General features: G+C 44.9%; 1 protein-coding gene across 1 annotated transcript in view; it reads left to right on the top strand.

The window, feature by feature from the left end:
• IQSEC3 (IQ motif and Sec7 domain 3) overlaps window positions 1-26,084 on the top strand; it is a 170,443-nt gene that overhangs the window by 65,846 nt on the left and 78,513 nt on the right. The window lies entirely within an intron of this gene.

Below are 26,084 nucleotides of genomic sequence, written 5' to 3'. Positions count from 1 at the left end.
GTTGCCAGCCCAAAGGCAAGCAGTTCTAATCCACTTGCCGCTCTGTGAGAGAAAGATGAGCACTCTCCTGTGTGATTTACAGCCTCTGAAAACTAACTATGGGTCATCTATGAATCAGTTCCAGCTTGATGGTATATAACACCACCACCACCACCACACTCACACGCATACATACATATTTGACGTTCAAAGGAAAATAACTGGACAGCATCTAGAGAGCACTGAGTTGGTGGTCAATTGATAATTCCTCTTATCAAAGATTTACATTTCTATTTCTAGTCCTATACTTTCTATAAAGGGTCCAAGATGGTAAACTTCAATTTTGAAAGATTTTCAACACTCAGTAGAGTCCCTAAGTGACAGCTTGGGAAAGAAGCTGGAGTCCAGGCTTGGTGTCACTCTCCCAGGCTTTCATCTCCATTTTCTTCTGAGTTATTCATGGCCTCTCATTTCTCCCGTCCCCTTTCAGTGTTTCTCCATCCCTCCACATTAACCTCTCCTGCTCTCCTTTCTATATCTCCGTTCCCCCCCTTCCTCCCCTGCATCCATCTCCCTCTCTCACCTTGACCGGTGTGTGAAGTCAGTCAGTTTCAGCCTCTCATTTTGCCTGGTCTGCTTCTCACTTTCACTCATTTTCCTCTCTCAATTCTGCACATTTCCCTTTTCTTTGCTTGTTCTTCATATCCCTGGGAGTCAGGATACTTGGATCCTGATCTGAAATGTGCCCCATTCCTAGTCTTCTCTTGTATGGAAGCCCTTAGGCAGGCAAGTCATTTAGCTTCCCTAGGCCCCAGCTTCTTTGTCTGTACAATGAAGTTATTTGTCTATTGGGACAAACTTGTCTATAAATTCTGCTATTTTATACTTACATTTTATCCCTGTCTTAAGTGAGAAGAAATTGAGATTCAATATACTTACAGGATTTGTCCACAATCACACAACCAATTAAGTATCTAAGCCTTCTGAGTTTAAGATTTTGTTTCCTAACATTTGCTATTTCCAAGTTTAGGATTCATTGATTCCATGACCTTTCCTCTTTACACCTTAGAAAAGAATTAGATAGTAACTAGAAACAAGAAAAACCCAACAAAAATCAAAACCAAACATACAAAAACCCCAAATTCACTGTTGTCAGAACAGTGTCCCATAAAGTTTCTGAGACTGTAAATCTTTACAGAAGAAAAGTGCCTCCTCTTTCCCTTTTGGAGTGGCTGGTAGGTTTGAACTGCTGACCTTTTGGCTAGCAGTCAAGTGCTTTAACCATTGTACCCCCAGTCATCCCTCAGAGAGCCACAGGAGATGGTGGCTATTGATAGACAACCGCACCCTGAAGGGACTACTTGCTATTCATGTTCCCTGAAGGGGGAATCTGTGGAAGTCAGACCACAGGAAGGGAGCAGGAGAAGGAAGAGGTAGGACTCTGAGGAGGAAAACTGTGAGAGCTAAGTCCAGAAGAGGCAGCACACCATCTGGATCCTTACATCTAGACTGAGGGAAGGATGAGAGTTCTCTGAAGCAGACCTGGTTGGGTGATAGGAGGCGAAAGGGAGGGACCAGGTGCTATGTTCATGCTTTGTGTGGTCTGCCTGAGTGCCCGGTTCTGTGCCAACCTCAGGGATATAACGAAAGGATGTCTCACCAGACCCTTTTTCCACTGACTGAAGTTTCAAGACGCCTTTAAATAGAAAATGGCTCACCTAAGAATTAGAAGGAGGAAGAGAAACAGGAGAATGAAAAAGGAGGGGAGAAGGGGAGCTCTGGTGGCCTAGTGGAAAGAAGCTGTACTGCAATCCCAAAGGTACACGGTTCGAATCCACCAGATGCTCTGCCGGAAAAGGAGGGACAGTTTCCTCCTGTACCAGTCAGATCTGATTTGACGGTACATGCACAAAAAATAATAAAGTTTAAAAAAAATTTTAAAAAAAAGGAAAAGGAGGGGAGAAACAGAAAGAAGATAGAGAGTAGAGGTGGCACAAGGGTGATAGGAGGAACGATGGGACTGAAGAGTCCATGATTCCATGAGCTGTCGCTGTTCAGACACATGACTTGCGTCTTCATGACAATGTGCATTCTTGGTAGTTGAGGATGAGAGAGGGAAAAAAGGTCTATCTGCCTCCTACTTCACTAATACAACTCAATTTTTAAAAAATTTTAATTGTATGAACCAAGGGTAAGGCTTCGACAAGGAAGCATAAGACATGACCCTTCAGCACTCAGTAGTGGATGGTGGCAGGCATGAGACAACCTCTTCTGCCTTCTCCATGGTCTGTCTTCTTCCCTCTCACCACTCCTCTTTGCATGCCAACCCTGCTTAACTACCCCTGTGGTTTCCTACCCTGCTCCCTGCCCCCTGGTGGGAGGGGTGGGAGGAGCTGGAATGCCCTGTGGGAAGGAGACACCAGGGCAGCAACTAAGAAGGTAGGTGCATGTGTGGTTGTTGGGAGTTGGGAGGTCGAGATGTTGCCCCCTCATTGGGGCCTGGCTCCCAGGGAATAGAGCTCTTTTTCAAGATTTGGGATGAAATGATTGGAACTCCATGATTTTAGTTTCCAAAATGTTTGTTGTTTGCCCTCCCCTTAGAGGTGCAGGCGCTGGGCTGGGCTGGAGGTGCTCTGGGGGAGACTGGAGGGATGTGGTCTGCTTCACTGTTGTTTCAGTGGGGGTCATGTAGGCAATGCCTTCTCCAATCCTCCCCTCAATGTGGGGCAGGGACTTGCCCCCAAGTTGGTACAGGCCTTCTGGTGTTGTCTTTATCTGTTTCCCAGTTATTCCAAGTTGTCCTATCTGTCTGTCTGGTTGTAGTTTCTTAGAGTATGTTTCCGTCTGTCTGTTTGTCTCTGTCTGATGTCAGTTTCTTGGCTTCTTGGGGAGGAGGCTCTCTGGATGTTTTCTGGACAGCCTAACAGTGTATGTACGTCAATCTGTCTGTCCTTGGCTTCTTGGGGGAATTCTCCCTAAAATAAGTCTTTCCCTCAACTACTCTCAATATTCCCCAGTCCCATCAATGGCTCTCACAACCCCCTCAATCCAATCCTTTCCCTAAACCAGGGGTCCCACTTTCAGAGAGTATAGTTCAAAATTCTCCTTGAGTTTTTTGAGAACAGGCCAGGGTTTGTGAGGTTGGCTGTGGGTAGGAGGCCATTGAGAGAAAATCTGGGTGTGTTGCATGACTCCAAGACTAGCCAGGCTCCTCTCCTTCTGTCAGTCCAGTTTCCCACCAGCTTAACCAGGCTCATGGCCTCCTCTAAGGCTTTCTAGGGATAAGCCAATTGGATCCATAAGAGACTCAGTAAGGAATCCAAAGGCCATTCAGGCCTCCTGATGGGCTTCTGATTTGTGAACTCAGAACCAGCCTGGGAATTCCTTCATTTTCTTCCTTTGGACTCCACCTAATGCCAGTGGTGGACAAACATCAGCACAGGTTTTTTTGTGCCTATTCCTTCTTCCTCCATTCCCCCCCAAACTGTGGGGCTGAGCAATGGCCCTTTCATTTGAGCCTCTGGGCTCATCCCAGGGGACTGCTGTGGCAGCTTATCTTTATAAGCCGATTACCCACAGCCCAGTCTAATCAGAAAGGTAAAGAGAAGTTGCATCAGCCTGAGTCAAACCCTCAGCCTCAGAGGAACCCACTTAGAGAGAGACCTGGAGGTGGGGGAAGGGGTTGGCAGGACAAAGCTGGGACATCCTTCCACAGCCTTTTGGAGAGGAGCAATTGGGAGTCTAGAGGCAGGAGAAACTTCTCGTGAGGTCCGAAGCCTGTCAAAGGTGATGCTCTCATGAGAAGAAAGACCCAAAATAGATAGTCTGGATGCAGGGTGTCTGGATGAGGGCTGTTAGAGGAGAGAGCTTCAGGGAGCTGGGGTCAAATGAAGCAGTTATGAGACTGGCAGAGGCTTCGCCAGGTAGTTACCATAGACTCTGTCCCTGTACACTGCGAGACACACCCTGTGCAGTCAGTTAGGAAGCCATCTCTTCACAGGCCAGTAGTGGGAGCTGAAGGTGGTGCGGCCTAGAGTAGCTGGTCAAGGGCAGCAACTTCATGCCACAGTCTCTCTCGAGCTGCCGTCATCCCCTTCCCCACGTCCTCCCTGCTGCCAGCTAATGACAGGGCTTTATTCTGGGGAACTGAATAGACCAGTAATTGCAGCCCTAGAGGCTCCCCTCCCTTTCAGGCTCTCAGTCATTTGGAACAATGACCCTGGAGCTGGCCGGCTGCCTCCCAGCGTCGAGCAGAATTGCAGCCCATTTGTCTCCGTGGGTGGCAATGGGGCCGGGAAGAGGAAGATTGGCTTCTATTAGAGTGATGAGAGGAGGCGGTCAGTAAGGGGAGGCGGGGCTCAGGAAGGGGAGGAGCTAGGCCTACCCGGAAAGCGTAGAACCCTCAACTCTGTGCAGAAAGAGACACGGGGTTCTGGGAGCTGGAGGCAAGCTGGGTCTCCCTCTTAGGACATGGTCTTTCCATCCCGCTTACTCCACCCCACCCTCACTCTTTCTCCTGGAGGGAAGAGACGCTAACAGTTATTGAATATTTACTGAACGACCCAGGGGCCCTGCACCATTCTCATTCTTTTCTCTAAATCAGTTCTGTGAGATAGACGTTATTTCCATTTACACATAAGGAATCTGGAATGGAGAGAAGTTAGGAATCTTGATAGAAGTATAGAGGAACCATTGTCAAACTAATAATTTCTGGAGCCGAAGGGTGAACCCAGGTCTTACTCTAAAACTCTACCAAGTAGCTGCTCAGATTTTTTTTTTTCTTTTTAAATAAGGCTCAAGAGAAATCCTTCCAGTCATTTTATTTGATCTTAAAATAACGTCTACTTTCTCTGACTATAAGTTATACCTGCATTTTATTGGAAATGTAGAGTGCAGAACACAAAGAAGAAAATAAAAATTGAATCTAGTCATAGAGAATTAAATACTGTGAATATTTTGCAGTGCACACTTCTAGGGTTTCATTTTTCTGTGCACTAGCTTTACATTCTTACCCCTCCCCAACCCAATGACTACACAACCTCTGCATCCCATTTATTAGAAGCTCCAGTGGCCTAGTGAGCTGCCAACCCAACGGCACACAGTTTGAATCCACTAGCTGCTCCCTGGAGAAATATGGGTAATCTCCTCCTGTGCAATTTACAGTCTTTGATAACCTGCTGGAGGTTCAGCTATGTGTTGAGTCCAGCTTGACAGCACATAACAACAACACAACCATCTCAGAGATCTCTGGTGATATAGTCTATAGGGAGTTGAACTGTTAACCCAAAGACCATGTTTCTCTAGTGGTTCAAATCCACCAGCAGCTCTCCCAGAGAAAGATAAGAAATCTCCTCCCATATGCTTTACAGTCTTGAGACCCCAGTAGAAGGTCAGCTGTGAGTTGGTTCTGCCTTGATGGCAATGAATGATATCCCACTTAGGAGGTCATACGGCATTGTCCATAGTGTGCCGTACAGCTAACCAAAAGCCACATGTCTCAGTGGTTTGAATCATCAGTGGCTTTCAACCAACAAGAAAGATAAGCAGTCTCCTCCCATTAAGGTACAAAGCTCCAGAAACACAATGGAGGGTCTCAGTGAGCTGCAATCAACTGCTGTAGTTCCTGTGTCCATCCAGCTTGTTGAAGGGCTTCCTCTCCTTCACTGACTCTGTGTTTCTCCAAATACGATGCCCTTTTAGAGCACGGCAGTGATTGTGAGGATGGTATAGGCCTGGGCAGCGTTTCCATCTGCTGTACACAGGGTTGCTGTGTACCACTCTGGTACCTAACAACAACAACAACAACAACAACCATTTACCATTTAGGGAGCTCTGGTGGGGTAGTGTGTGTACATGTGCCGCTAACCAGAGTCAGCAGTTCCAATGTACCAGTGGCTCCGTGAGAGAAAGATAGGTTGTATCCTCAGTTGGAAACCCAATATAGGGATGTTGTTGTTGTTAAGTGCCATCGAGTCACAGGCGACTCATAGCGACCCTATGAAGGAGATTCCTCGACACTTGGGTTCCTTTCATCCTCTCTCCAGGTTCATAGGGTTTCCGGAGGCAAGGTATTATGGAAGTGAATGCCACTCCTCCTTCCAAGCTTGTTTTAATAGGGGAGCTCCACCCCACTGTCTGTCCGCATTGGGTAACGAACCATTAACGCATTTGACACACCAGTGTCACAGTGTTTAGCCTCACAGCAGCCACAAGTGACCGCAGTACGGCAACTTGTACACCAGGGCTATACGACCTAGAGCAATGTCTGAACAAAAACAATGAAATACAGGCACGAGGGTCGCAGATTGAAAGTCACCCACCTTTGGCTTGGTAGCGTCGCCTTCTGTCCACTGGGCCAGCTGATCTCTCTATGTTGATATCATTGTCCAATATAGGGTTACTAAGAGTCAAACTTGACTTGAGGGCAGTGATTTGTATTCAACTTAGAGGCCCAGGGATCACAGTGTGTTATGAATTGTGCAGCTAATCAGAAGGCTGGGAATTGGAATCCGCCCGCTGCTCCACAGGAGAAAGAGGAAATGTCTCCTCCCATTAAGAGTTACTCCAGACACGTGATGGAGGGCAGCCATGAGTTGGGATGGATTCAGTGATAATGGAATTAGATTGGTATGGTTTGGTATATTCCACTTAACACACTGAGTCCCTTTAGAGAGGTTCTTTCTGGCATCCTTATGGTACAGGACACATGTAGTGTGTTCCCAGTTGTCACGGGCTAACCAGCTTGCAGAGCAGAGGCCATAAGCTCTGCTGGAGGCTGCGAGCTTTGATCCTCTTGAGGAAGACACACCCCTCCAAGAATAGCTATTGGGAGAGCCCTATATTAATATTGCCAGAGCATCAGACCTTCCTTTACTTGTTTCTCCCCAGCTGGCTGCAATGGGGGACTGAGGCATGATCAATGGACCAGCCAGTGTTTACTCAGCGATTATGGAGCAATTAAATTCTCAATCGATACAGTTTAGTGTTCAAATAGCTGGGCTTGGGAGCTTCGCCATCACATGCCTGCTCCATTAGTCACATCCAAGGCCCAGAAGCTACTGGGAAACTTGCCTGGTTCTAGGGTGTGTATCCGCTCTTCCCTAGAAATGTATTTAAAAAGCCCTCAGGCTCCTGCAATAGTTCGGGGGGGTAGGGGCACCCAACGTGTCTTACTCCAGAGTTCTGGGATCTTTCAGGATCTTCAGGCTGGCCTGTGGTGAGACCAAGGGGAAGTTAAGTTTTTATCTCCTGAGTTCAATGTCCTTGGGATCTCACAGGACTAAAGTTGGGGAAAGTAAGTCAATAATTGACTCTACAAAGGTAATTAGCTCAGGGAGGCCTTTGGAGAGGCCCTGCTATAGCTTAGAGAATCCTGTTTGCAGACGGAGCCTCAGGTACGGGATTCCTGGGGATAGAAAATAACTGTCTGATATTAGACAGAAGCCTACCAGAAATGAAGACCCGTAGGATCTAGATGGGTTTATACTTCCTGTTTGGGCCTTTTGAGCTTGTCTGCTGATGGGACTTCTGAAAGTCTCTTTGTAGTATAATCCAGTTGGCTGAGCTCCATACGGAATGGTAACGACAATGAAGATGGCAGAAGAATTTGGCCCCAGAGGTAGGGAAATCTGTCCCTGATGAACTGTGTGGCTTGTCAGTTCTCCTTTCTGTACTTCTTGTCCCATCTGTGTACACCACACACACACACACAGACACACACACACACAGACAGACACACACACAGGATGTCAAATTACTTTGGCATCTTTAAGTAGAGGAAGCACTAAATACTTCAAAAAGAATTAAGAGTTTTGTCTTGTCGTGATTTTTGACTTTCTGTTTGGAAGACTCTCCTCAGCTGGGGATGTGGAAGTCATGTTCCGAGTCACGTATCTGTCCAGGTCAATTTCCTTGTGTACTTTTCCTTCCCAGGCCTTGAGAGAGCTAGTTAAGCTTTTCTCGAAGAGTGGGCTCTTCATGTGGTCTTGGTTGTCACTGAGGGTTGTAGGACATTACCTGACTACAGTGCTGTGCTGGGGGCTGCAAAGCATGAATGAGGTCAACATGTGACCTCCTCTGAGAAACCACAGGTTAAGACAGACAGCCTTCTGTCAGCAATTTGTGCAGAGATGATTTGAGGAGAATTCCTTCTAACCCTGTATTTCTACTTTCTATCCCTCATCAATTAGGGAAGTGAAGAGAATACTACCTACCATCTATTAAATATTAGTTTGCTGTATGCTTTAAGCATTACAGATCTGTGATGGTCTAGTGGTAAGGAGTTGCATCGTCAACCCAAAGTCACATGGTTTGAATCAACCAACTACTCTGCAAGAAAAAGATGGGACAGTCTCTTCCTTTGTGATTTGTAGTCTATGAAAACTCGCTGGAAGGTGGACAATGAGTTAGTTCTGACTAGAAGGCACATAATAACATACAAGTATTAGGGAGCTCTGGTGGTGTAGTCCATAGGGAGTTGCAGTGGTTTTAGTCCCCCAGCAGCTCCTTAGGAGAAAGATGGGCAGTCTTCTCCCATGTGATTTACAGCCTTCAAGAACTGGCTGGAGAATCGGCTGTGAGTCAACTGGATGGCAGTTGACTGAGGAAGAGAGTGATAGAAATATTATAGACCAGTGTGGGGCCCTCAAGGATCCCTGGTGGTGTGAAGTGTTAAGTGTTGGGCTGCTAACTGAAAGAGTTGTTTGAATCCACAAGGTTATCTGTGGGAGGAAGGTGAGCAGACTCCTCTGAAAAGATTCATAGCTTTGGAAACCTGGTGGAGGATTGTCATGCATCGAAAACAACCAAGTAGCTATGGGGGAGCTATTGTTTGTTTTTGCTTTATTAATTTTAATGAAAGTTTACAGAGACTTAGGGTTTCCAGTCATTCATTGTTGCACTTTTCTCCCTCCCTCCCCCCTCTCCCCATTCACTCTTCTCCTTGAGAAGTAAAAGAAAAATTCTTTCATTGTTTCCAATCCCTCCCCCCAAGTCCACTCCACTGTGCAGCCTCCACTCTGAACTCCCATCATGACAACAATACCCTATCACACATCCTTTTTAAACAATTCTTTCTCTCATCTGTTTCAATGCAGTATACATCATTCCTCCCCTCCTTCTCTGTCTTCCCTCAACCCCAACATCAGTCCCGTTTTACAACAGTGGCCCTATGCAATATTTGTCCTTTTGTGGCTGAGATATTTCACTCAGAATAACGTCCTCCAGGGCCATCCATTTTGCATAATATTTCATGAGTTCATCTTCACTGCATAGTATTTCATTATGTGAATGTAACAGAACTTCTCTATCCATTCGTTTGTTGATGGGCACTTGGGTTTTTTCCAGCTCTTTTCTATTGTGAACAAAACCATCATAAACATGGGTCGGGGAGAGTTTTAAAAAAATACATGTTTTGGCTTACTTTATCCTCACTAGGAGTCCTGGTGGTTTAGTAGGGTAAGTGTTGGGCTGTTAACTGGAAGGTCAACAGTTTGAACCCACCAGTCACTCCATCGGGGAAATATGTGGCAGACTTCTCCTTTTAAGCCTTGGAAACCCAATGAAGATTCACCATGAGTCAGAACTGACTGGATAGAAGTGAATTTGTTTTGGACGTGTTCAAAGATTAAACATATAGGACATGAGTCAGGTGTCTTGTCTGCTGCAGCCTCTAACCAGTCAGAAAAGAATACAGGTGTTTGCAAGTATATAAAGTGAAGATGTGATGGTGGTGGTGGGTTCCTGCTTCCCAACCACTGGAAGTGGTCTGTTTATGGTCAGCACCTCCAGAAAGCCTGCTTCATAGTTCAGGGGCTTCCCTAGAGACTGCTTACTGGCTCCATGACATATGTTAAGTGCATGAAGTCAGTCAAGCCAGAGAGGAAAATGACCTAGAGAGTATTTATAGGGAGGAAAAACCCTTAGGTTTTATTAGTTAAAAATAAACACTGCTAAGGAAGCCTAGTCCATGGGGAGTTGGGCCGCTAACCCAAAGGCTGTGCCTCTGGCAGTTCGAATCTAACTGGGGCTCCAAGGGAGACAAATCAGCAGTCTCATCCTGTGTATGACCTAGTGGAGGGTCAGCGATGAGTTGGTTATGACTCAGTGGCAGGAAGAGGGAGAATGAATGAGTATTTCCAAATCAACAAAATGGAACTTATTAAACAAAAATGTCTAGCTTCTCTGTTCAGTTGCTATTAATGTACAGTTTTGACCTGTTTTCTGGGAAACAAGTTCTAACATTTACTGAAAATTCCTTGTTTCAAGCTTTCATATATCCTTTGTTTCTCATTTCCAGCAAGAATTACCTCACTTTGCAGGTCTTAAGGCTTTTCTGACCACATTATTTCCTGAGCTTATATTTAGTTATTTTATTTTTTCCTTCTGAGAAGTCAGCTGTATCTATCCATTTATCTCTTAACCAATACCAGGACCATGATCACAAATGATAATTTCAGTCAGTGTATCGAATAGATGGTCAGGTCGGCTGTTCATAGGGTTACTATGAGCCATACTCGACTTGGTGGTGCCTAACAACAACAACAACAACAATTCCATTTCACCAAACCAGACAAAAGGAAATAGTCTGTTGCAAGAGTGATTTAGATCAGAGATTCTTAAAGATTTTACTGTCTTTGAGAGGGTGTTGGAATGAAAGAAAGGAGGATTTCAGAGTTTTCTTGTGTGATGATTAAGAGGAACAAAAAGCAGAACAGGAAGCCCACTGACTGTGAAGGGATGCTAGAGTGAATTGCTAGTTCTGTCAGGGAGAAGTGGGCCAAATTACCTGATAGTTTTGTTTCTTGTGATGCTACCCATCTGCCGGTCCCCAGCTCTGGTGCCTCAAGTTGAAGTGTGATGGAGAAATATCACCTCCCTCTCTGCCTCCTAATCACTGTTGTGGTGTACTGTCGGATTTTCAGAGGCAGTAAATCTCACAGGATGAGACTGTCCATTCTTCTCCCTTGGAGCAGCTGGTAGATTTGAACCACATACTTCTGGATTGGCAGAGCAATCCCTCACCACTAAGCCACCAGAGCTCCCCAACTACGGGGAAATATTAAATAAATTGATCGGAGAAAAAAACCAGTGTGATTGATGAGGAAGGTTCAACAGATCAGCCAGAAGGGGTGTTAGGGCAGCCGATAAGGGTCATTTTAGATCTGCAGGCATCTCTTACCTCATATTTGAGTCTGCACCTAGACTCCAACATTCAAGGCACCTGAGGACACGAAGAGTCTAGGTGGCAGGGCACAGCCACTGAACCAATGCTTTGAAGAACAGAAACAGTTAAGGAAATTCTTGCTTGGTTCTAAGTGTTAATCTTAATTTATCTTTTGGGAAAAAATATGATGATGTAACAGTTAAGCAGCTAAAAGGTGATGGTGTGGGATTCTCAGGTCTGGGGGAGTCTGATGACTATCCTCTTATTTTCCTTGTATATAAACTGCGTCTTTACAAACCTGACTGCAAATGGCCCAGTGCTCAGCAGTATAGGGTCTATATGTTGTATGTATAAGCCAAAATTAAGGTACCATGAAGGTTAATGAGATGGACAAAAGCAGTAATGCAATCCCATTCATCCAGCAAGCATTCACAGATCCAGGTACTGGATCATGGACTGGGGCTACAATCACAATCATCTTTGTTTTCGAAGTGTTCACAGTTTTAATGGAGATTAGAGACATAATTGTTCATGTATAGAGGTGACCACAGTGTTAGTGAAATGCCCAAAAGCATTAGAGGAACTCAGAAGCGGTGCCCAAGCTGGGCCCAGCTAGGAGTTAGCCAGGCCTAATGGGGAAGTGGCCTCACAAAGGACCCTGTGGGTTGTAAGGACAGTAGATTAAAGACCCAGAAGTGAGAAACAGCACGCTGAGGGTGGAGAACCCAGAAGGAGTCGTGTTGGTTCTCCCATCAAATGTGAGAAACAAGGTGTGGGCCAACAGTGGCAGAAGGACATCAGGGTCCACACAGAGCTTGTGTACATGTTGAAGAACATGCCCTGCTTCCAGTGGCTGCAGTGCAGCTTGAGGCTGGGGTGCCATAAAATCAAACAAGTAGTGGCAACATTACTGTGGGAGTCTGCCTACCTTCATGGGGAAAATGCAAATAAAGACTAAGACCAAGGCTGATCCCTGTAAGTTGGGTGTCAAATGTATCTCTGTTCTCCAATCTTTTTCCCCCTTAAAACCAATTCTGAACCCATTCCCTTAGCACAGTCCACTTTTCTTCTGGGTTCAATAACCTGTTGTAATGGCTGCAGAGAGTTCACGGTCCATACTTACAATTACGTGGTTTATTAAGGAACAAGATTAAATTTGAGGTCAGTATCAGCCACTCAGGTTCAGGAGGCAAGCTGAGTCATTCTCACCCCCTTCAGTCATGCAGGCTTCCTCTCGGCCCCTGAAGAAGGAGGCTTTTCTCAGCATTCAATTTGTCACTTCCACCTCTGCCACTGGACCCCTTCTGTGTCTCTTATTTTCTTCAATATCATACCCCTTGACACATGTTACACCTCTTTAAGGAGGTCCCTTATATCCTCTCTCTCTGCTTCTTTTCTTTCTTGTTCTTTTTGTTTTCTAAAACCATCTAGGTGGGGCCAACTGCTTATATACCTTTGGATTTCAAGGCACAACACCCACCAAGCCCATGAACTGTCCAGTTCTCTTTTAGTAGGCCACAGACACTTCATTCGCATAATAAGCTAAAACTCACCTCATTTACATAGTCTATTCACCAATCCTTGCAAGGTGCATACCAAAAACAGGGCAGGCTGCAGCCCAGAACTAGACAAAAATATCAAAACAAAGTTGTTTATTACAACAGGGCAAAAGTAAACCCTTTGAGACTGGAGGAAAACAAATCTCTCTTTTTTCCAAAGAACCAAGGCAAAAAAAGCCACATAAATAAAGTCATTTTACCACAGGTGCAAACTGGCCTGAAGAGATGAGTGAGGGGGCGGAAAAAGGAAGAAGAGTTAAGGGAGATGGAGAAGGAGCCATGAGAGAGCAAGAGAGAAGGCAGAGATTAAAGAGAGGGTGGGAGGAAATGAGTAACCGAAGCCTTGAGAGGGAGTGATGCAGAATGAGAATGAGGGAGAAAGTGGCTGGAGTTTAAGCCACGCTCCCTCCCTACCTCTAAGGAAACCAGTGGAATGAGTTAACACCTGTTTTAGCAGACACTTGTAGGGTGTGGGTCCCACAAACTGCTAAGCACACTGGGGAACCCAAGTTGGACGTGCAGGTAGCTTTTGCAGTGAGCATTCTGGTGAGAAACCTGAGGTGTTCGGGTATGAATACTGAGGGGCGGTCTTCAGACATTCTGGAAGGAAAGAAAACACAATAGTACTTCAGTGGCTGGCTGGATTAGAGGGGAAGATGGACTGGGTGGGTGGGGGTGCCTCCCAGACAGGACATGTTGGAGGAGGAAATGTAGAAAGATGAATTCAGTTTGTGGAACACTGGTTTGAAGTCACTCTGCTCCTCCAGGTGGAGTTGTCTAGTCGGTTGATAACTATCTGGAAGCCATCAGCACTTGAAATCTCAAGAGTTACTAGGATTTCTGGGCCTGACAGTGGGCCCAAGAGCCTGCATGAGACCAGGGATCTGCATGAAAGAGCCTGCATTCCTTCAGGCAAGGGCTCTGTAGATGCCAAATCAGCCAGTTAGCCCTTTTGAACATCTAGGTTCTGCTAACAGAGCATCCCCGGTGCTGTGGGGAGAAAAGTGTTGACACAGGGTGTTGGAGCTCAGACAAAGAAGAGACAGGATGAGCAGAGAGGAGGCTGAGGATCAGAAGGAAGTGACTTGTCCAAGGTCTTTCAGCTGATGAAGCATAGAACCAAGTAGAACTCAGACTTTCCCACCAGAGCTGGTGTTTCCCAGCACTCAGACTTAGATAAGGCGCGATCTTCCTCAGTTTCCTAAACTGTGAAGTGAGAGGATGAACTGTTTAATCTCCAATGTCCATTCTAGTAAATGCTATATATAAGGAGACGCTGTCTAGGCCAGGGATGGGACATACATAGAGACCAGGAGCATTTACAAAGTAAAACAAAGGCAAATGATCTGATACAAATAGTAGACCCCCAAAGACAGATGGCAAATTCAGCATTTGAACCAGCATGAACATATATGTAAGAAAAAGGAAGCACTTGACAGGATAATGAGGTGAGATTTTTATTCCTATATTTTACACAATGTTAAGACAGTATTTCTGTAGCACAAAAGAAATTTTTAAAAGGAGAAAAACTTCACTTAATTAATCCTACATCCTTCTCACGATGAACTAATTTTCTCTGTTCCCTATTGTCTTAATTCTGTAACGTCGCTGTAACACAAACACCACAAGTGGGTGGTTTTCAAAAATCAAATGTATTTTCTCCAAGTTCTGGAGGCTAAAAGGCCCAATCAAGGTCTCAGCCATGTTGATTCCTTTCTTATTGGTAATCCTTAGTTCTCTGGTTTATAGATGATTTTAACATGGCATATGTTTTCACTGTTTATGTGTGTGCATCTATGATAGATGTGTCTAATTGCTTTCTTTTTAAAAAGGCAGAAATTATTAGATTTAGGACCAAACCTACATTGACTCAATCCATAAAGAGTTCCCTCTCATGCACCTTGCAAAGTCCAGCCAAGGTGCTAAGATATGCCCCTGGAATATCATAGGAAAAGCCTCCAAGAGAAAGTCTCACACCTATTTCCCTTCCTCTGAGCGAGACTTGTTATGAGTTGACTATGGCTCGTAGTGACCCTCTGTACAATAGCTCTGAACCCTGCCCTGTCTTGAGCCAACCTCATAGTCTCTGCCACACCTGCTCCCTTACCCCAGTCACTGTGTTAATCCATCTCATCCAGGTTCATCTTCTCCTGCACTGTCCGTCCACCTTTCCAAACATGATGTTCTTCTCCAATGACTGATCCCTCCTGGTAACACATCCAAAGTATGTGAGATAGAGTTCCAAAATACTTGCCTCCAAGGAGCAGTCTGGTTTCATTCTCTCAAGGAGACACCTGTTTGTTCTCTTGGTAGTCCATGGTATAAAGGCCTAGATGATTCTTCCATCATCCTTAGTCACTGTCCAGCTCTCTGATGCATAACAAGTAACTGCAAAGACCATGGCCTGGATCTGGTGCACCTCAGTCTACAGACTGATATCCTCACTCTTGAGCACTCTGGAGAGATCTGTGACAACAGACTTTCCCAGTGCAACTCTCCTTTTGATTCCTGACTGCTAATGCTAGTACTAAGAGTGTTGATTGTGGATCTGAGCAAGACAAAATTGTTAACAATCTCAATCTCTTCTCCATCTATCATTATGCTGCCAATTGGCCTAGCAGTGAGAATCTTTGTTTTTTATACATTGAGCTGCAATCTGTACTGAAGACTGCAGTCCTTGACCTTCTGCAACAAACACTTCAGGTCTTCCTCAGTTTCAGCAAGCAAGGTTGTGTCATCTGCAGACTGGAATACAGTTTATTTCACTTCAGTGACATAAATGATGGGAGATGAAGCAGGTGAGGGGGAAAGCCAGTCATACTGAGAACAATGGACATTTTTGCAGTATTTCCTAGCTTATGAAACTTTGTTATCCTTTTGCTCATTTGATCCTCACCACAACCCTGTTAAAGCCAGAAGAGCAAGAATTATTGTGCCTATTTTAGAGCCAAAGAAATAGACCTGGAGAAGATAAGCAAATGGTTCAAGTTCATAAAGATAGATGATGGTAGTAGTAAGGCTAAATAAAGCTCATAAAAAGGGAGAGACAGCAACTAAGCAAAGACTGTATTAACTTCAGACCCTGCATTATCCTTCTTACCATCTGAATGTGTTGCCTTTGTTGTGCCCCCAGTACCACCACTCATGCAGGCTGGTGGGATTTGGTGTAATCACCCTATTGTAAGCCTAGGTGAAAAATGTGTAGTCTAGAGAAGAATTATTACACTAACTTGAGGTCATGATGGATGGAGAGGCAATTGAAACTGTCAACAGTTTCATCTTACTTGGATCCACAATTAACACTGTTGGTACCAGCAGTCAGGAAATAACAAGACACATTACACTGGGAAAAATCTGCAGTTAGAGAACTATCTGCATTATTGAGGAGTAATGATGTCAGTTTGAGGACTAAGGTGTGTCTGATTCAGGCCATATCACTTGCAATGCATCTGAGAGCTAGACAATGAATAAGAATGGCAGAAAAAGAATGGACATCTTTGAGCTATGGTGTTGGAGAAGAGCACGGAACATCCTATGGATGGCCAAGAGAACAAACAGATGTCTTGGAGAGGGTGCAGACAGAGTGCCTTTGAAGGCAGGAATGATGAGGCTTTGCCTCAAATAGTTTGGACATGTTGCTTGGAGAAGGACATGATGCTGGGAAGGGTCAGCGAAGGAGAGGAAGATCCTCAACCAGGTGGATTGACACGGTGACTGCTCCAAGGGGCTCTTGTGTGTCAGGAAGTGTGAGGATAACACAAATCTTCTCTTCATAGGGTCGCTATGAGTCATATGTTGTCATGATTTGACAACACCTAACAACAACAACAACAACTTGAAGTGCTCAGATACCAGGTGAACTGATTCACCTGAAACAAATTTCTGAGAGACTGATGTATTATATAAGACACCAGATTACTAATTCATAATAAGAAGTAATCCTGGTGAACAGGATACTCATGCTTATTGATCACTGATGAACTTAAAAACATGAGTGTGTCTTTTCTAGAGGCAAATGGGTGAGCACTTGATAATAAGTGAGGATTTCCTTCTATGTGGGAAAGGGACAGGGAGGTGAGGATGTGGTCAGTGTCATAGGCTAGAAGATGAATTTAGAAACATTTCCAGGGATCTTATCATGTAGAGCAGTTCAGAGCAAAGAGGAATTGAACGGGGTTAAAATCTTGACTTGGCCCGTTACATGCTATGTATGTGATCCTGCTTCAGCTGAATCCAGTCTGGAGCACTCACATAAGTTTTCCCATCTGAGGACTAATGAGGGTCAAGCTTGCCTGCCTCCTGACATTAAGTGAAACTGGGTGTGTTCAGGGAGGTCTGGCTATAAACGTGAGCTTTCCAGTCCTCAGTTTACTCATCTGTAAAATAGGGAAAACAACAGCTCTTACCTCTGCGTGATCGAAGTATTAAATGAGATGATAATGGAAAGGTGCCTGATGTTTAGTCAGTACTCAAAAATGCTAACTATTTTTTAAAACAGGATTTTCAAAAGACCTGCTCATTACCACTGAGTTCATTCTGACCCATAGTGACCCTCTGGGACAGAGTAGAATTGGCTCCTTGGATTTCCAAGGCTGTAGTCTTTAAGAAGTCAGTCACCACCTCTTTCTGCTACTACATCTGAATTGCTGACCCTGTAGTCAGCAGTTGAGCTCTTTAACAGCTGCACTACAGGCCTCCTTTTTTGAGAGCAGAGGAAAAATCAAGCAGATCAAGGAGTCAGGAGAAGGAACCTTTCTAGGTATGCAGAGACACATTTTGTTGTTCAGTATCATCAAGTTAGAACTGACCCATAGCTGACCCTGCAGCTGGTTTTCAGACACAGTTAAAGTTGATCACACCAGAGGATACTGCCCATCTTTCTCTCTCGGAGCAGCTGGCCGATTCACACTGTGTGCCTTTGATTGGGAACACAATTCTTTACCACTAGGTGAAGCTTAACATCAAGGAAAAAAAAAGGATTCTCACCACTGGGCTGATTGGCAGCATCATGATAGCTGGTGAAGAAATTGAGGCTGTTCACAGCTTTAGTTTGTTTGGCTCCACAATCAACACTCTTGGTACCAGCAGCCAGGAAATTAAAAGATGAATTGCATTGAGAAAATCTGCTGTCAGAGACCTCTCCAAAGTACTGTAGAGCAACAATGTCAGTCTGGAGACTAAGGTGTGCCTGATCCAGGCCATAGTCCTTGCAATGACTTGCTATGCATCAGAAATCTGGACAATGATTAGGAATAATAGAAGGAGAATTGATGCTTTTGAGCTGTGTTGCTGGAGAAGAGTATTGAATATAACATGGACTGCTAAAAGAACAAACAGGTTCATCCTAGAGAAGGTTAAACCAGGCTGCTCCTTGGAGGCAAGGATTCTGAAGCTTCATATCTAACATACTTTGGACATGTTGTAACAGGTCACCCAATTAGAAATCTCTTCAAGATAAAAGGTCTCAGTGCAGCACCCCTGGTATGTCAAGCAAGAGGACACACATTGCCTTGCATGTTGTACAGGATCCTTGAACCTTACAGAGACATGTCCTTCAAAGAGAGTAGGATGGCAGGTGATGGGTATGGAAGAGAAGACAGTTTTTAGCCGTTTCTGTTCACTCTAGCCCTTGACATATGGAATGTTGACTTGAAAGAACCCAATGCTCAAAAGAAAGAAAGAAAGAAACTGAAGAACTAGGGCACTAATTTGGGGAAGAGATCAAAGAAGTAAAAAGACCAAATGAATGTCAATCAAGCAGGGCCCAGGAGGCAGGGAGAGAATTTCTGGACATCAGGGCAGGAGAGAAAATTATTTAACTCATTGTCAGGCTGTCATTGCACAGGATGGGATGGGATTAAGAGTAGGGGCATTTTATCAGGAAAATCTCCTTCCAGCCAGTAGTTTGATTGACTATTCTCCTGAGAGAAGGAGGTGTTTTAACCTCAGCAGAGAAAGAGTTAGGGTGCTGCCCACCTCCACCTGCTCATTTGCAGGTCCCTCAAGCTTGGGACCATTGAAGCTTGTTCCTAAGGCCAGTGTGTTGTCCTACAGGGATCAGGCTTACCATAAACTAATTCTGGACAGATGTTGCATTAGTATGTACATTGCAGCATCCTAGAATTGCCCCTTCCTCCAAGATGTGCTCAGAGATGATCTCCAATGTGTACTGGAAGCTATATGGCCTTCTGCTACTGTAATTTATTTTCTGCAGCAAGAAAGATGGAAGCTAGATGCTAGGAAGGACTTACAGAAGGAAAGAGGAAAATAAGGAAGATGCCTGAAGGGAAACAGGTAGAGAATCTTGCTTCAGTGTAAGCGAATGCATATCCAGAGCAATGTCTTAACCTTACTGATATTCTGCCATTTCTATCTCTTGAGTCTCAGAACTCTTGTTTTCAGAAAACAAACATTTAACCTCTATAGGTACCTGTAGGCCACCAGAGACCTTTCCCCTGGCACGTGGTAAAAATGAGCCTGTGAGAAGCTGAGAGGATGTCCTTCCCTGGAAATGTTTCAGAAACAAAGAACAACGTCTCTCCTGGGGGTAGGGTAAGGGTTGGCTTGGGTTGGAACAGAACTGAAGTGAAATGAAGATACTTTATAGCATAGAGAATACAAAATTCCCAGGCACAGTCTCATGGCCTGCCTCTGGGATGTGCTCAGGTGGTGAGTGTAGGCCACCCTGTCTCCAAGGAGCAAATGGTTCCTGAGCCAGAAGCTGGGAAGCATAAGAGGCCCAGATTAGAAAGGAACCTACATGCAGCAACGACAAGCAGGTGCCACAGGCTTCATGCACGTTATTTCACTAACCATCTTAGCAACACCATGAAGTGGATATTTCCACTTTGCCCATGAGGAAGCCGCTCAGGAAGGTCAAGGAACTAGTTTAATGCCACCCAGCCAATGGGTGCCAGGATTTTAACCACAGCCCATTTTTCTAAATCTCACACCCATTTCATTGCACTGCCTGCCAGTCTGTATTACCTTTAGAAATGACATCATACGGAAAAGTCCAACGCTTCTCCACTTAAAGAACTCTAGCACGAGATATTAAGAACATTTAAAAAATGATAGCTCAGTTAAAGGTCTGTTCTTCGTTCCTGAATGATGGCCTGTATAGGGGGTTTTGGTATTTTTTTTAAAATATCACAGAAAAGATGAATAGGGATTTTGCTCATTTTACAAAATGTTGGAAATCCCTTTTAAAAAAGGTAAAGAAGAAAGTTACCCCATAGTTAGGGCTTACTAAGCATTTTACATTCACCATAATTTTTCCAATCTACACACACTCCCAGAAATAGCATGCACACAGCTTTCGTGTGACTCTATCCTGTGGGACTATTTTCGGCAACAGTGGTGGCTTATTTCTATCCTTTTTGTCTCTCCCTTAAAAATGTGCCACTACCCCACTTCAGTGGTCATAGACATGAGCCCCCAGAAGTCTCCAACATGTATTTTTGGTTGTGAACTAAAGGCCAACAAAAATTAACACTTTAAAGTGGATAATGGTGAAAATAACCACTAGTTACCTTAAGAATGGTCCATTTTGGCATGGGTGCTAAGGATATTGTGGGAGCAACAGGAATGAATTATGAAGGCATCCCAATTAAAGCAACACTGGCAACTTTGCAGATGTCTGTACAGCCAATAGTGTCCTTTGAAACAATGTCATCTATGGCCTTACAGCTGAAATGTGCCTCAGGGTCTGCATATCTGTGGCCAGCACTGTAGTAGCTTTGAGGGAAGTTGCAGAATCAGATGAGGATGAGGATATGAAATTCTTAAGTGTATTGGGCAAACACTGTGCCCCTGCCTGGGGCAACAGGTTCGAAATTTGTTGAAGATGATAATGAACATTATGATGATAAAGATTTTGATGATGAAGAAACTGAAGAAAAGGCTCTAGTGAAGAAATATATAAGGGATACCCTTGTCAAAAATGCACAAAATCAAACCAGAATGGAAGAGATCCAAAACCATCAGCATCAAGATTGAAAGGCCATGAATCCTTCAAGAAACGAGAATGAAAAGTCTAAAACATTTGAGAGATAAGTTCTGTAGAAGGCAGAGAAGCAAGTCTAGAGAAAGTTGGCTCTTTTTTCTACAGTGGAAGCCAAACTCATCAATTACCTGAAGACCTGCTTCCAGATGACTAACCAGGAGTCTGTTCAAGATATCTGGCAGTGGAGGAAGTCTCTTTAAGAAAACAGTTTGGCAGAATTTTCTATCTTGTATTATTCTGTAATAGTTGATACCTGGCTGTCTATATAATGCAGAGTGAGAACTTTCCCTGCCGTGTCTGATAAACGTTTTCCAGGATCCTTTGCCAATAATGTAGCGTCCAGAAACTGCCTGTTTAATTCTTGAAGAGGGAACTCTACTTTCTGATTGGTTTCAAGTTTATATTGAATATTATGATAGGGCATAGAGGCAGTGGTCAGACAAATAGAAATGGTGGGAAGACAAAAATACACAAAAATGGGGTGAGCTCTGGTGGCCTAGTGGCAAGAAGCTGCACTGCAATCCATCCCATAGGTGTGCAGTTTGAATCCACCAGTTGCTCTGCTCGAGAACGAGGGACAATCTCCTCCTGTACCAGTAAGATCCGACTTGATGGTACACACACACAAAATTAAAAAAACAAATGCATAAACTCAGTGTTTTAAGAAAGCAAAAGATACAATGTACACACACATATAATGTGTACAGCTTGAGTAGAAAAGGAATGTGTGAGGGGGTTGTGTGCTTTGCAAAAATCTATAATGCATGTGTTGTTTGTGTAAAAATACTGTTCTTTTCATTCTCACAAGTCATTTTATGGAGAGAAAACTAAAGCACAAGGAAGTTAAGTGTAGCCCAAGGCCACACACAACAAGAAAATGACAGAGCCAGCAGTCAAATGTAGTCATTCTGGTGCCAAGTCTGTGTTTTAGTGGCCAGTGTTGTTGGGTGTCCTGTTGTTCCAGTCATAGCTGTTCTGAGTGACAGAGCAGCACTGCTCCACACGGTTTTCTAGGCTGTAATCTTCAATGGAGGAGAGATCACCAGGTCTTTTTCCAGTGGGTTTGAATAGGCAGCCTCTTGGTCGGCAGTTGTGTGCTTAGTGCCTCTAATTAGGCCATCTATGACCTCGTTTGCTCTCTCCTCTCAAAGACCCCAGACGCCCACACACACTGAGCCAACCTCCCACCTGGCTTCTGGGTTGATGGTCCTCTTGAGTCACCTCACCTGGCACTTTGGTGAGCTGCTCCTGCACCACGTTCCTCTGGCTGGGCTCAGTGGCTCAGTTGGAGATTACACAATCAGGACAGCCAAGGCTACAAGCGGGAGCTCCGTAACGGACAGCTCCATTTTCTCTCTTTTAACAACTCCTTGCTATAATCATGGGGCCCAGACTGTGAGGCATAACCTCATGATGGTCAGACCCCTGCCTCCTTTTCCAGTCCTGCTGAGCAGAGATACGAGATACCATTTGGAGAGGCTTCCCTGACCCCTTTTTCAGCATCTACAAGACTCCCAGTGTTCCCGAGCCTCCCCTACAAGGTACATTATGCAAACTCTGTGTTTATAAGCAGCAGCCACCACTGGTTACATAAAGGCAAGAAGGAAATTTGTCCACAAGGAAAAACAGGGAATGATAAACACAAATTCAGGACGAGGATTCCTCTGAGGATGGAAGGGGGGAAAAATAAGGGGGTGCTGGATGTTTCTAACATGTTATTTCTTGAGTTAGATGGTGAGTTCATATTAATATTTTTCTTTATACCTCACATATACAAAATAGTTTACAATAAAGGAAAAGAGTTTAAATAAAAACCAGAGTTCACCAGGCTGTAAAGATTAAATGCTGTCTGAATCGGCTATGAGATGGTGTCAGGTTGTGTGCTCAGGAAAGGTTTAAAAAGCAATGGGAATGAGCTTCATCTTAAGGTTGCATGAAATATGAATGTAAGAAGATGGGAAATATATATTCTCCCAGGGATAACAACACACAGACCCAGACAAGCCAGAAAACCTAAGATGCATCTGGGTGCACAGGAAGCTATCTGCTCAGTCCAGAGAGAAACATGCATTTTGGAAATTGTGTGGTTTTGAGGGTGGAGGTGGAGACAGGAGGATGCTTTCAAAATGTGATTTTGTTACCAGATCCATGTCTATTTCTTAGAAAAGAAAATATCAAGATGATTAGAATTCCAGTGACAGCAACATGGCTTTGTTCAGTGTGGTCCAGCTTGTGACTTGTGACTTGTGTGCTTTGAGGTGGCTGAGGGAGCTTTCTGAGAGTCCAGGCAGGGCATCCCTGGAGCACCCCTGTGGGTTCTGATATGCCCAGGTGCCAGCTCTCAGCTGGGGGTGGACTGAAGAGCAGGGTCTTCCTCATGGAGATCTGGAGAAGGTCTGAATGAGCTGCTTCTGTGCCCACCATGCGTGAATGCCTCTGCGTGCTGAATGCCCTTGGGGTGGCGAAGGCTCAAGTCCAGAGAAGTGGCTGTAACTCCTGTGACAGGAAACCCCTAGAGATAAACTGACCAGCACTTTTTGAAACAGCTGTAAGACCAAAGCCTGGAGTCTCCAAGGAGCCAACAAGGAGAGAAAATAGCTTACTCTCTCGGGGCCCTTGGGAGATGGGAGGGAGAAGCATCTGTCACTGCCAATGAAGTCAGGGCAGCCTCTGGAAGGGGATGAGCCTGCAGAGCCACAGCTGCCCTCCTCCAGGGGTTTCTATTCTCAGGCCTGGCTCCAGGTTGGATAATCGAGGTCAAGGAGCCACGGGTAGGGGGAGGTGCTGACTCGGATTAAATGACGTCAGGGAGGCCAATGGAGGCTTATGCTGTGTCACTGGCTGTTGGTGGCAGGGCAGCTGAGTTGAATTACTGGCCTTCCAGTGGGAAGGATGGCACAATGGAGCCTGGGGGCCACACAAGGGGCAGAGGGGACACTGAGGATGCTGCTCTGCTCGCTCCTTCCAAATGTCAAAGCATGTTACATGACCTGTTCATTTTTATGAAGAAGAAGCAGAGTTGTAGAGAGGAGTTGCTGACAGAGGCGGGATTTCACCCGGGCCCCCTCACTGCTCTCTGAAGGCTATACCTCTCCAACGGTTCTAATCCACCAGCAGTTCTGAAGGAGAAAGGTGGGCAGTCTCCTCCCATGTGATTTACTGCCTCAGAAAACTCACGGGAGGGTCAGCTCTGAATAGGATCTGACTTGATGGCAGTCCACCGCTCTTCAGAGTAACCCCGCAGGTCTTTCTAGCGTGTTCTTTGAATCAGTACAGTGTGTTTGTGTCTTGCATGCCACTAACACTGGCCTCAGATTCACCTTACCCCTTCCCAGGCCCTGTGGGCCCATGATGGACATGTGGCTTTTTTGCTCAGTGCCTTTGTTCTGACCATCTATGATCATTTTATTGATCCAGAGGAGGGAGAAAAAGAAATGTTTTCGTAAAAGCCAAAACATCTTGAGGGGATGTGAGGCATGTTGTTAGCCTTTGTGTGGAAAATACTGAGTTTCTTTGTCCCAGAAAAAAAGCTTTCAGAATGGCTGACAGCCTCTGGAATGATGTAGTGCAATTGGGTAGGCCCTCCGGAGGAATCGTCTGACTTAAGAGCTCTTCACCTCTCAAAATAAGCCTAGCGAGATGCCTAGCAATTACTGCGCTAGACATTGTATGGGATGGAAAAAAGCCCTCAACCTCATCTTCCCACAAGACCCCTTCAACCATCACCACTCATTCTCCAGGGTCTGAACCTTCACTTCTCTCTCCTTTCTACCACCTTTGTGTTGGAACTGCCACCCAAGCCAGCTCCAGGTAGCACAGTTGTGAGTCTAGCTGTGCGCCCTCCTCTCCCCTGCCTCTCTGTAGTCTTCCCCTCACCAAGTAGGATTATTATGACAAATAGAGCACCTTCTTCTGATGCACCTAGCCCTTCAGATGTGCAAGCTGCACCTAGCTTCTGGCAGTGAACAGTGTGGCCTGCTAGGGTCTGCCTGCAAACCCAGGGACAATGCATACCGTCCTGTGTCAGCTTCCTGAGAGAGCTGTGTGAGTGGACATGCTGATCTCATTCAGGCAGGATCCCATGGGTGTTAAGAATGATGGTGGCTGGAAAGCTGTGATACCCAAGCATTTCCTCTTTATTACCAGAGTTCACACAGCACCTGGCACAGTTCTTAGCATATGGAAGACACGCGTGTAGAGATGTTGTCTTTCCCATTGTAGTGGGCACTGCAGTCTATGAAGTCATTTTAGCTTCATCACTCTCTTATAATTGAGGAATTTAAATGCCCATTTTGCAGTAAGGAGATTGAGTTTCAGAAAAATTAGCTCCCTTGCTTGAGATTGTCTAATTAATACTTTGAAGAAACAAAGGCCTCACTCCACGCAAGTTTGCTTACCATTCAAAGAAGATTGCTTGAGTGTTAAGAATAATGGTGACCCGTTTCTGGAAAGCTCTGTGCTTTGTGGTATCAGACCATTTTCTCTGGATGACCAGAGCTTCACACAGATATCCGCACAGTTCTCAATATATGGGAAGACAGTCAACGGATGGTGAGTGAGTAGATGGCTGACCATTGCTGCATAGTTGTATTCTTATTCTAGGGTCTGTGGAGTCTGTAAAGCCCCTTACACAGGATAAAGTGTGGCATATACAAAACAATGTGCACTTTTCTAGAAAGAGAAACAACAAATTTCATAAAAGATTTCTTGAAGCCAGAAGAGTTCTACTGATTGGGAAGAGAGTCACTAGGGTAATATTAAGAAAAAGGAAAGAAAAGAAAAATTGGGCACCTGGCACAAATTGGGATATTCAGGAAGCCAACTCTGAGGTTAGTGTGCCAGGTGTTCACTGGGGGAGTGTTCTTGAGATCAACAGTTTGTAGAACAGCGTTGGGGAAACATCATGGGGTAAAAGGAGAATAGATTAGGATGAAGACCCAGCGGCAATGTCACATAATTCCACGGCAAACTCTGGAGCAAGAATGGTCTATCAAAATTGCCCCATGATGAGTCAAAACTCATCATGTGATGGTATCACCTCAACCAGACATTGGCTGTAGATTTTGCTGGGAAGGGCAAGACCTTGGGCCAGGAAGCTCTCTGAAGCTGAGACAATTCCCGATAGGGCTGACAGCAGAAGGCATTCCAAACAGTTGGGTAAGAAGAAGGGCCTTTTCTCAAAGAGGGTATGAGTGATACATCACCAGGGACACCTCTGGGTGTTTCAGACCACAAGGTATTAGAGGTTGTTAAATATCATTGAGTTGGAATCAACTCATACCTGACCCTCCAGCAGTTTTTCAGAGACAGTAAATCACACAGGAAATTCCCCATCCTTTTTCTGCAAAGGCGTTTGACTGTGTGGATCATAACAAAC

Source organism: Elephantulus edwardii, unplaced genomic scaffold, assembly GCF_000299155.1.
Source record: "Elephantulus edwardii isolate Elephantulus edwardi_28Jun2011 unplaced genomic scaffold, EleEdw1.0 scaffold00096, whole genome shotgun sequence".
NCBI lineage: Eukaryota > Metazoa > Chordata > Mammalia > Macroscelidea > Macroscelididae > Elephantulus > Elephantulus edwardii.
This window is presented reverse-complemented; position numbering and strand designations above follow the sequence as displayed.